Source organism: Cavia porcellus, unplaced genomic scaffold (genome assembly GCF_034190915.1).
Source record: "Cavia porcellus strain 051 isolate PalLab524CR breed Dunkin Hartley unplaced genomic scaffold, mCavPor4.1 scaffold_11, whole genome shotgun sequence".
In the NCBI taxonomy this organism is placed as follows: domain Eukaryota; kingdom Metazoa; phylum Chordata; class Mammalia; order Rodentia; family Caviidae; genus Cavia; species Cavia porcellus.
The window spans coordinates 64263522-64274339 of NW_026947494.1; the positions used below are offsets into that span (position 1 = coordinate 64263522).

A 10818-nucleotide genomic window follows, 5' to 3' on the forward strand; every position below is an offset into this window, starting at 1 on the left:
GAGGCTGGGAAGCAGAGCAGGAAGGCTGAGGGCTACTGGTGAGGGTGGAGTCCTGCTGCTTTCTGTGGTTACTCTCCCCCGCAGAGATCAAGGGTTCAGGAGCAGTACCTGTGGCAGGCAGGGGAGGAGGGCAGACAGGCTGTGGGGTGCTGCTGATGTCTAGGGCCTGCAACTTACCCATCAGCCTGGCATTCAGAAGTTTAAATGCTGCCTCCTTCTCCTGATCTATGTGCTCTGAGGTGATCTTAAAGCTTAGTTCCGGAGGTGGTGGCAGCCTGAGGGGTGGCCCTTGGCGAGGCCTCAGGAGAGGGATCTTTCTTCTTCCTAGGCCAGCACCCTCTGGTGTCATCTCGTGTTCCTTTCTGGTTTCTTCGTGTCTGGATGGTGTGTCTGCCACCACCTCGTTCCCGGTCTTGCGGGGAACTTGGGGGGTCGAACACGGTTGCTGGAGGCTGTCCTGCCTGGCCACCTTCAGATCTTTGGTGGAGCCCGGGGGCGGCCTGGTGTGCGAAGGGGCTGCAGCCCTCCTGCGCTGTCCCGGCAGCCCCCCGGTGGAGCTGTAGGAGCTGCTGATGGCATTTCGCTTGGTGGAGCTCACACAGGAGGGCCGGGGGGAGGGGGCAGCTGGAGCTCTGGCGCTCTGCCTGCGGTGGTTTGTGCTCAGAGGCCCAGGCCTGGGGACATAAGGCACCTGGCCTCGCCAGCCTACCACGGGCCTGAAGGCGGACGGGGGCCTCGCAGCCTCCTGGGCGGCCCTCCTCTGCTGAGCCTCCTGCTTCAAGAGCCAAATGCCCGAGCACTCCCTGCGGGAGGACCTACGGCTGCTGCTGCGGCGTGTCTGAAAATCCTCTGCGGGAAGCACTGGCCTCCCCAGAAGAGAGCCTACCTGTTGGCCCATGGGCCCCAAGGGCCGCAAGGGCCCCAAGGGCCTCAAGGGCCTCAAGGGCCAAAAGGGCCTGCAGGTAGGGGAACAGTGCTCCGGACACTCTTGCCCAGAGCACTGAGGTCAAGCCCGGGATGCCTGATGCCTGATGCCAGACGTCAGGACTGGATCCGCGGGCACACTGGCTAAGCGGGATGCGCCCACCCAGGGCTCTGGGCAGGTGCAGAGAGGGGCCCACAAAGGTGGGCCCTTGGGGCAAGTTCCTGCCCCCGCGGGCAGGGAGCAGGGCTGCGGGGCAAAGCTAGCCCGCCGCACTGCTCCCCGGAACTATTGGGGAATGGGGGTACTTCTATCCCAGACCTTGGCAGAGCACACTGCTTGAAGCAGCCAACTGCTCTGTGGCCTGAACCGCAATGCTTTGTTGCTGGGACGCGGCTTCGCAGCTCGAGACCAAAAACCGCCCCGCAGGCGGGTGCTCAGGCCCGCGTGCCCGCGTGCACAAACGGTCAAAAGCCACGAGGCGCGTTTGCAACATTTTGTAACTTTCCCGGGAGGGCGGTCCCTCTGCCTCTCTGCAGCAAGATGGGGACAGGAGTCCGCGACCCTGAGGGATTGCCATTGCTTGCAAACAGGCTGCAGGTTTCCCGCCCTCCTACCCGGGCTGAGGGGGACAGCTAAGGGGAAATGAGCTGCTGCAGTCCCTTGAGGGCCCTGATGCAGAGCCCTGGGGCTGTCACCTGTGGGCCCTGATTCTAGGAGGAGGGACTAGGGGAGCAGGGTTCCTGCCTGAGCCCCGCCTGGGACACTTGAAAGCTTTGGCATCAGGCTTTTGCATCTTCCTGCTCTTGCCCTGTGTGTGAACTGAAGAGGAGAGTAGCCAGCCTCTGGTATCCAAACAGGCAGCATTCCTTTCCTCCTCTTTGATTCCTGAAGTTACACCCTGCCTGTTCCTGCCTTTTACCCTCAACCTGAAGGAAATCCCTTCGTGTGTTTCTGTAGCAAGCTTTCTAGTAACAGATTCCCTTGCGTTTTTCTCCCCTCCTTTAACCTTCCTATTTATTTTCCTATGGGCCCCAGAACTTACATCACACACACACACACAGTGCCTGGGGGGACCTTTTCTTCTGGCCCTGCAAGGTGTTCTCTCAGTCTCTTGTGGCTGGTGTGTTTTCCATGGGAAGTTTTAAATTGACATTTCCTTGTATTGGGCCTGTTATTTTCTCTGAGTATTTTCCAGGTTGTCTTTATGCTTGTGTACTGAGTTGAGCGTGTCTTGGGTGAGACTTTTCCCAGCATCTTAGATGTGTTTTCCATGAATTGTGACCTATCTCCCACTTTTTCCTGTATCTCTCTTGTTCCTCAACTCCTCCTTTACCCATGAGGATGGTAAGATGTTAAAATCGTTTATGTTGCTTTGCATGTCTCTGAGACTCTTAATTGTTTTGTTCTTTTTTCTTTCTCTTTGTTTTTAGATTGGCATTTTAATGCCCCGCAGAGTCTTGGACTCTTGTTCTTTTTCTGATGGAAGCTTATTTATTTCCATTAAATGAATTCCATTGATGTCATATTCCATTCATGTCAAGGGTATTGGCCTCTCTCTCTCTTTCTCTCTCTCTCTCTCTCTCTCTCTCTCTCTCTCTCTTTCTCTCACTCTCTGTCTGTCTCTTTCTCTCTCTCTCTCTCTCTCTCTCTCTCTCTCTCTGTCTCTCTCTCTGTCTATGAGAATGGTTGTTTTTAGTGTTGTAGGGGAAACTGAGCCAACAGTAACCAGGAGCTCAGGAGAAGAAAGGAAATTTAGTGGTCTCCAGGGGAGTCATCCTCAAAGTCTGAGGTGGTGATTGCAGAGAGCTTGTCTTTTTTATAGAGTGGCAAACAGAGGTTGCAGGGAAGAGTTGCAAGCTTTTAGCTGAAGGTTGTGGTACAATGGCTATCTTGTGGTGAACATAGTTGTGTGTGGCAAAGTTGTCAGCACATTCCCAGGGCTTTCAGTTGCATGAAATCATATGATTTAGCTGAGTTCAGTGGCTGAGTACAGAATGGCTTTACCTTTGCTTTACAAAGTGTCTATGGTTTGATCAGGCTTTCTGCTTCCATGGTACGTGTTTTCCACGATCCTTCCTTTATGTGGGTTGTTTCAGGGCTGGATATTGCCCTTTCCCTTGAGGATTCCCTTGAGGATCGGTCCCTTCTGACCGATTGTCTTAATTTTCTATATGTACTATTGCTTAGTTTTGGATAGTGCCCTGGACAGTTTGCTGGTTGATTTAGGAGACTCTGGTTCCTATTAAAATCCTCAGGCAAACAATGATTTCTCTTGTTCTGTTGTTCTGCAAAGCTGTCAAGGCAGCAGGGTCAGACTGCATCCTGCATTTGCTTTGCAGGGTCCAGGTTGTGCTCAGGCCACAGTGCCCCACCCCCAGCCCCGGTGGTCTACTAGATGCCTGGTGGTTGATATCTCAGTCACTTCCCAAAGCCTTTGCCTTGCTTCTTTGGAACTATTCTGTGCAAGCCGCTCACTGTGAGTCTAGACCTGGTGCTGCCTCTTACACAGACTTCAATGATTTCTTTCTGCAGCTCTCTCCTCTTTAAAATGCCATTTACATTTTCCTGCTACAAGAGGAGAACTTCCCCATGACAGGTCAACCCTGAGGCCATCAGCAACAGGAAAAGAGTACAAACATGGTGGCAATTTCCCTCATTTTCTTCATACAGCAGAAGTCACTGCCTGTTCCTTTGTGGGCATAGGTCATTAGTTGGGGTTTTAGGTCCGTCTGCCACTCCTGAGGCTGCTGGACAACTTTGCAACCGGTGAGGAAAAAAACCACAAAAGTGGGGTGGGGATGACCCTTGTAGCCTCAGATGCATCCCCTCATCCCCACCCCGATCCGAAGTCCACATTTCTCTGGATACAAACAAGGATTGGGGTCCAGTATTTATTCTTTCAGTGATTACTGGAATTGATTTTCCCTAGACAAAGCAAGAAGACACAGTAGGAGAAATCCAACGTTACGGGCTGTTGTTCTCCTTTGGATTCCAGTCCCCATTTGCCTAGTCCTGCATGCTTGCAGCATTTTGAAGTACCACAGTGCTTTCTGTCTGTGTCTGGTTGCAGTTGTTTTTTGTGTGGGGAGAAGTTATCTGGGGCTTCCCACCTTTCCCTAACAAAGTTCTATGGCTACTAAATTAATTGAAAAGAAATGTATTTGCATTGTTACCTCTGACAGAGTTCCCCTTCTTCTTAGTGACAGAATGCTTTTGAATTATAGGAATCGTATGGCCTGGTTTTTATCCATTGCAACAGTAACGTTTATATTGCTTCTACATCTTGATTGTTACGGAAAGTGTTGCTGTGAACGTTGGTTTCTGTTGTTTTTGGAGAAGAGCCCAGAAAGTTTAGTGAAGTAGACCAATCACAGAAGGACAAATACTACACAATTTTCTTTATATGAGATGCTTAAAATACAGCAACCTTTCAAGGAGGCAGTAGAATGGTGATTTCCAGGGTCTGAGGATGAGGGGCATGTGAGTTGCCGGGAATTTGGTTTCAAAGATGTGGGAATTCTGTACTTCTGTTTACAACAGTGTGCCTATAGGCAATAAAACTGTAACAAATGTGCTTAGAAATTTTGTAGAAGTGCAGATTTCTATCTGGAAGATAGAAATTTCTAGTGCTGGACCCTAACATTGTCTATCATAATGAAAAGCAGCCTTAGGCAGTTTTGAATAACAACAAAAGATTTAAGGCTATAAAACTAAAGGACTGATTCCCTGAATAAATATCAAAGTCTATAATCAGGCAATTTCCAAGAAATGAAAGCTAGAATTATTTCACAACAAAGGAATTTAATGAGTATCGCACAAAATGTGTGCATGTAAGTGCGCATGAGAGATGTGTATATCTATTTTACTATAATCCTAGTATATTTAGATGTTCTAACTTTCCTATAAAACTAAAGTCACCTGGTTTGTAATTTTCTTTATTGTTCTATAATTTTGTGAGTGGAGGTATTATTGGTAATAAACCAGGAAACAGTCGTGGTTTTTGATGCAGCCTTCCTTGCTATTTCCTTTAGGTGTTTCATTCCTTGACTTAAAGAAACTGAACAGTAGAAGAAAGAACACTGGGTGGCAGATGGGGCCACAATGAAGTACAGGAGGAGGTGTCCCTGCGAGGTCAGCATCAGCCCCAGATCACCCTACGGGCCGCTCTTGGTATGAAATCCGCTTGAATTAGTGATAGGTTTCACTCATGTGGGAGCCTGCCAGACCTCACGTGGTGCCTGCCCAACATGGTGCTGGATCCTAACATGACAGCGTGTCCCTCTAATATTGATTTCTGTGTTCTTCCTCCGAGCTCCAGTTGACCTTTTTGCTTTTCGTGCATGTGTCAGCATCTCCACCATCAGCTGTCAGTAGCTCTTTCTGTACGCCTCTTCAAACACCATCCCCTGTCAAACCTAATCAAAGCCCCATGGCTTCTTTGTCTGCCTCAGAGGGATCTTGCACTCTTTGGCAGCTCTCCCATGCCCACTGATAAGGCCTTTTCTCTTGTCTGCCTTTGTTTCTCTACTGAACCAAAAAAGCCCCAACAATTAACATGCTCAGTTCTGGACAAATAACAAGTCTCATCCAGTGCAGGTGAATGCAGTCAAGAACATTGTTTTCATTGCACAGCATTAGTGCTTAAGGAGTGTGAGCAAGGCAGAAGAATATGGTGCATGATATAGTATCTCTCCCTCCTCTTGATATAGAAATAGAAACAAAAGGGCCAGGGATTTAGCTCAGTGGCATGAATGCCTGCCTGGCAAGCATGAGGCTGTGAGTTCCATCTCCAGTACCAAAAATGAATACAATAAAAAGCAAGAAAGAAAAGAAATAGAAATTCAGTGAACGTGTATCTTGGTGTCCTTCCTCACTTACCAACATTTCTCCAAACAAGCTCTGATGTCATGTGTTCTTTCTTGTATGCATTTCGTATTCTGTTAAGTAAGATGTATGCGGAGGGAGGGTAGCACAAGGCTCCCACCCCTCACCCCAGCTGTGGGTGTAGCGGGCAGCTTGTGGATAGTTCTCAGGGCAGGTCTTAATGGAGAGACGCATTCTTGGCAGGGCCTGCAGGGCTTGTTATGACAGAGTGCGGAATGGGACTGTGCCAAGGGAATCGGGCTTCAGGAAAGGGTCCAGCTTTACACTGGTCACAGGTCTCCTTCTAAGGCTACATGTTCAGCCTCTAAAGTCACCTCCAGAAGCCAGGGGAACTTCCCGAGAGCCCTGGGTGAGGGCCAGTGGACTGCTCCCTTGGGAGGTAGGGTCCCCTGGCATTCTCATCTCCAGAGCACATACACGGGACAGTAAGAGCCAGATGCTGTCTTAGTGTACCCTTGGATGCTTCCTGGGGCAGTGGTAGAGCACTTGGAGTCAGTGGAAGGGAGGTGCTCCGTCCACTGGCAAAAATGGTTGGGCTCCCTGAGTGCATCCTCCCTAGTGCAGACTGAAGGAAGTGCAGCCTTTCCTTCCCGTGTGATCAATCTGCTCATCCTTGACCACTCATGGAAACAGCTGGTGTTTTCTCCCTCCCTAGATACTATGTTCCCTACTCCAGAAATAGTATGGTTGGATCATAAGCTCCCAGCCTTGTCATACTGGTTTGTTTTCACTTGGTAATAGACCTTTTTTCTGTAGTCATGCAGTTTTCTTTTTTTTTTTTTAATTTATTTTTTATTTTTTATTTTTTAATTTTATTTAAGGAGAAAAGGAAAAAAAAAGCAGAGAAAGGGTACAAGTTATACAGATTTGCAGAAAAAAAATGAACAGTAGGAAATTACTAGTTAATGGATTACATATTGCCATCTTAGAAATAATTGTTCAAGTCACAAAATTAAAGCTTGTAAAGTGGACATTCCATCAATGATACTGCAAACAGTTCTGTACAATGATCCAATAAAACTCTGTGATATCATTTTCTATCTTATACACTTAAATATACATGCAGTTATATAGTTTAGAGCACTTTCTTTTCCTCTCTTTTGTACAATGACTATTACACATTTTGGGTTTCATTGCTCTCACGGTTCTTATTACTTTTTTGGAAGAGAGTAAAACCAAATGTAACATAACAGAACAGAATCGGTCAAGTCAAAAGGGTGGACATAATAGATAATGTGAAAACATAATACAAGGTGATCAACAATGGTTACCATAATGCCTCCCGCTATCTCTAATAGAATTGCCTATACCATTAGTTATAATACAATTGAACAAAACAGTAAAGAACAAATCCGACAAAACCAAACCATTGGAGACATTGTAGGTCTTCAAAAGTAGATAAAAGTCAACAAGAATGGGCGTTATAATGAATCTCATTATCTTCACAGCTGATGCCTAAATTTTCGAACCTGATACTATCCAGCAAAACAGAATAGGGGAACATCAGTTAAAAACAAGATGGTGAGAGTAATACAGGGCTTTAAATCGAGGTAATGGAAAGTCAAAGTGGGTTACTATAATATATCCTGTTATTTTTTTTTCCTTTAATTAAAAGGATAAAAATTTTAAAAAAAGTATTAAAAAAGTAAATAATGGAGTGGAGATTGAGATAAAAGAGGGCATAACAACGAAACAGCACAGATCAAAACATAACCATTTAAGCAGAATAGTGTTTCACTACCAGATAATCCTGACCTAAAAGTAGTTACCATATTGTCTCTTTCCTTGAAATCCTTGAGTACAACTTCGTATACTGTAGCATTAAGTATATCAAAACAATGTAAAACCATTTAAGAGAATGACAGCATTACAGAGTATTTAGAATCGACTAACAGAAAATCAATAATGGTTTCTGTATAATCTCCTTGTCTTTAAAAGGTTTTTGCTTATACTATCGTACATAATAAGATCCAGTAAGATACAACCTATTTAGACCATTGGAGACAGAAGGACAAAAGCTAGATGAGACTTCAAAACAAGATGATACTAAATCAGTATTACCTATTAAGATGTCATTTTCTCCAAAATAGCTGTTCCTATCATCCAATCTTCTCTGCCTCATTTCTGTTGAGCTCTTATTCTGTCAGTAGCTGTCAGTTTGTCTTCTTCACTTTGTTCTCTGCTCCATTAGTTGTGGCCTCCACTATTTCTGGATTCTTTGTATTTTTCTTTTTTTAGAATATCCTGCAATACTCTCTGTAGAGTTGAATTGGTGGTTGCAAATTCTCCCAGTTCCTCTTTATCCTGGAAGCACCTTGTTTTTCCATCAATTTCCAGGGACAGTTGTGCAGGATATCTCAATCTTGGCTGGAGATTATTATCTTTCAAAGCTTGAATTATTTCCCCCCACGCTCTTCGTGATTTGATGGTTTGTGCAGAGAAATCTGCTGTAATTCTGATGGGTGCTCCCTTATAAGTGGTCTGTTTCTTGTCGCTGACAGCTTTTAATATTCTGTTCTTGTATTGAATTTCTGGAATTTTTATTATTATATGCCTGGGTGTTGCTCTGTTTGGATTGTAGGTAGCTGGGGTCCTGTATGCCTCATACATCTGAGTATCTTTACCTTTTGCTAAATTAGGAAAATTCTCCTGGATTATTTCTGTGAGTAGCTTTTGTAGTTCACTTGTTTGTGTCCCTACTTCTTCTTTTATGTTCTTAATCCTTAAGTTATGGATCCTCTTATCATCTTCTTGTCTTTGTATTATTGCTGTTTGTTTCTTTGTTATTTTTAAGAAGTTTTTCATTTCATTCTCCCATATTACAATTCTGCCCTCCAGTTCAGATAGTCTGTCCTTAGTTTCTTTCAAGCTGTTATGCCAGTCTTCGATAGACTTCTTAGTTTCTTGGTAGTCCCTTTGAACCTGCTTCACGTATTCTATGCTTTCCCTGTTTTCTCCATCAAACAATTCTCCCCTCTTTTTCTGTTCTTCCATTCCACCATCTGTTTTTCTTGGGTGGGGCTTAGCATTTCTCTAACTATTTTGCATACTTCTAGCTTCAGGTCGTTGATAACTTCATTCCTGAATTGGTCTATGAGGCTCTCTATATGGTGCTTTATGTGTATTGGTGCAGTGTCCGCTATTGCCTGTTTCTCAGAGTTGGGGGCCGAGGAGCCTTTCTTGTTGCTGCCTCTTCCCATATTCTCTGTTCCTTATATATGCAAGCTTATATGAGAGGCCCAGCTTCTCTCCCTGTCAGCCACAGCCTGATCGAATTGCGCCGGTTAGGTGTTCCCACTCACCGCTGCGCACCAGGCAGCCTACGCGGGGCCCGCCCCTCCCGGCCTCCTCCGTCAGGCTCTGGGATCTGGTTTGGGCCAGCCTACGGGGTCCGCCGGCAGCGTCACGCAGGCCAGGCACTTTTCACCAATCCCGCCTGAGAGGGGAATGTGTGGCTGGAGTCGCCAGCACGCCCTGCTCCCGCAGGACTGCACGGGCCCAGAAAGTCCGCTGGAGTCAAACTGTGGTGGAGTGTCAGTTTCTCTCACTCACCTCGCCACAAGTCAGAACATGCCTCCCTGCCCATCCTGTTTTCGACTCCGTTCGCAGACTCCCGTTCTCAGAGTTTCCGCGCGTCTCTCTCCTTGCCGAGCTGATGTAGAGGCAGCCAGCCACTGCGTGGCGGGAAACCTAAATCGCGGCTTCCAATGGCGCAGGGTCCAGCCTCAGCAGCGAGACTTTTCTGTTCCTGTTTTAGCACCAGGACTGCATTCCAAGTTGGTTTCTCTCAGCCGAGTTCGTTCCTGAGTCAGCAGAGCATAACTCCACCTGCTTATGTCTCTTTTGTCCACACCATATCTGGCTTCTGAGCCTAGTTTTTCAGAGAGCCTCCGGTAGTTGCTGTTATCTGTCCGCCATGTTCTCCCGGAAGCTTAGTCATGCAGTTTTCAACTCCTCCGTGCCTCCCTATCTTGATCTGCTCTGCCCCAGCTCAGCAGGTAACACTTCATTTATAGTAGTCATGAAGTAGTGAACGAGTGAGGTACAGAAATAAATGAAGTGGATCATGTAACACGTGGTCATTTCTTTGATTTTTATTCACAGAGAGAATGAACTCTAAGACACCAAGAACGATGGTGTGAAACATTGTCTGACAATCTATGAAAACAGTGGTGTGGTTTCTTGGATAAGTGCATTTTGAAGTTTCTGGAGGAAATAAAAACTACATTTTTTATTTTAATGGGTTAGAATGCTCTTTATGTTCTTGGTTTTCGTCAAGAAATTCATTTAAAGTAGGGACCGTTTTGCCATGTTTCTGTCTATGTATTTAGGGTTAGTGATATCCAAACAGATGTACTGTTTGTTTTGTAATCTTGTATGCACTAAGAATAGCCATTATGATCATTTAACAGCAAAGGGAATTGTTTTTTGGATCAAACTTCTGACCACCTGCATTCCAGGCAGGCGCTTATACCACTGAGCTAAATCCCCAGGGCTGAAGAGCATGTTAATAATTTAACTAAAATGTCTGGGGGTTTAGCTCGGTGGTGTAAGCACCTGCCTGCCAAGTGTGAGGTTGTGAGTTGATCCTCAGTTCCAAAAAAACAAAACAAAACAAAACCACTTGAAAATCCCTTCTTTAATCATTTTTTATTTGATTTTACACTTGTTTCAGGGCATAGGGAACCACTGGCTCAGTTGTGATCATGTGACATTCAGTGTCAGATACTACTGGTATTGCAAGACATCACCTTTATAAAGTTAAAATTTATTAGAAATGCTTGCTTGTCTTACAAAACATTTGCACAAGTTACTCACAATCTAAGCATATTGAACTCAGATTGTTCACGAGCATCTCCAGTATCAGACTTTTCTTTTCTTCTTCTCTTCTTATTCTTCTTACCCATTCTCCTCCTCCTTCTCGTTCTTTGTTTCCTCCCCCGGTGCTTCCCCTGCTTCTTCTTTACTCTGGTTGCCAGTTTCTTAAATACACCCTATGTGAACCTTAT

At 45.6% G+C, this 10818-nt stretch overlaps 1 long non-coding RNA gene across 1 annotated transcript; it reads left to right on the forward strand.

The window, feature by feature from the left end:
• Positions 1-4345: 4345 nt before the first annotated feature.
• Positions 4346-10021, forward strand: LOC134478018 (uncharacterized). The gene is made up of 3 exons (XR_010050360.1): positions 4346-4405; positions 4957-5095; positions 9914-10021. It is a non-coding gene; the product is annotated as an uncharacterized LOC134478018 (long non-coding RNA).
• The last annotated feature ends 797 nt before the right edge of the window (positions 10022-10818 follow it).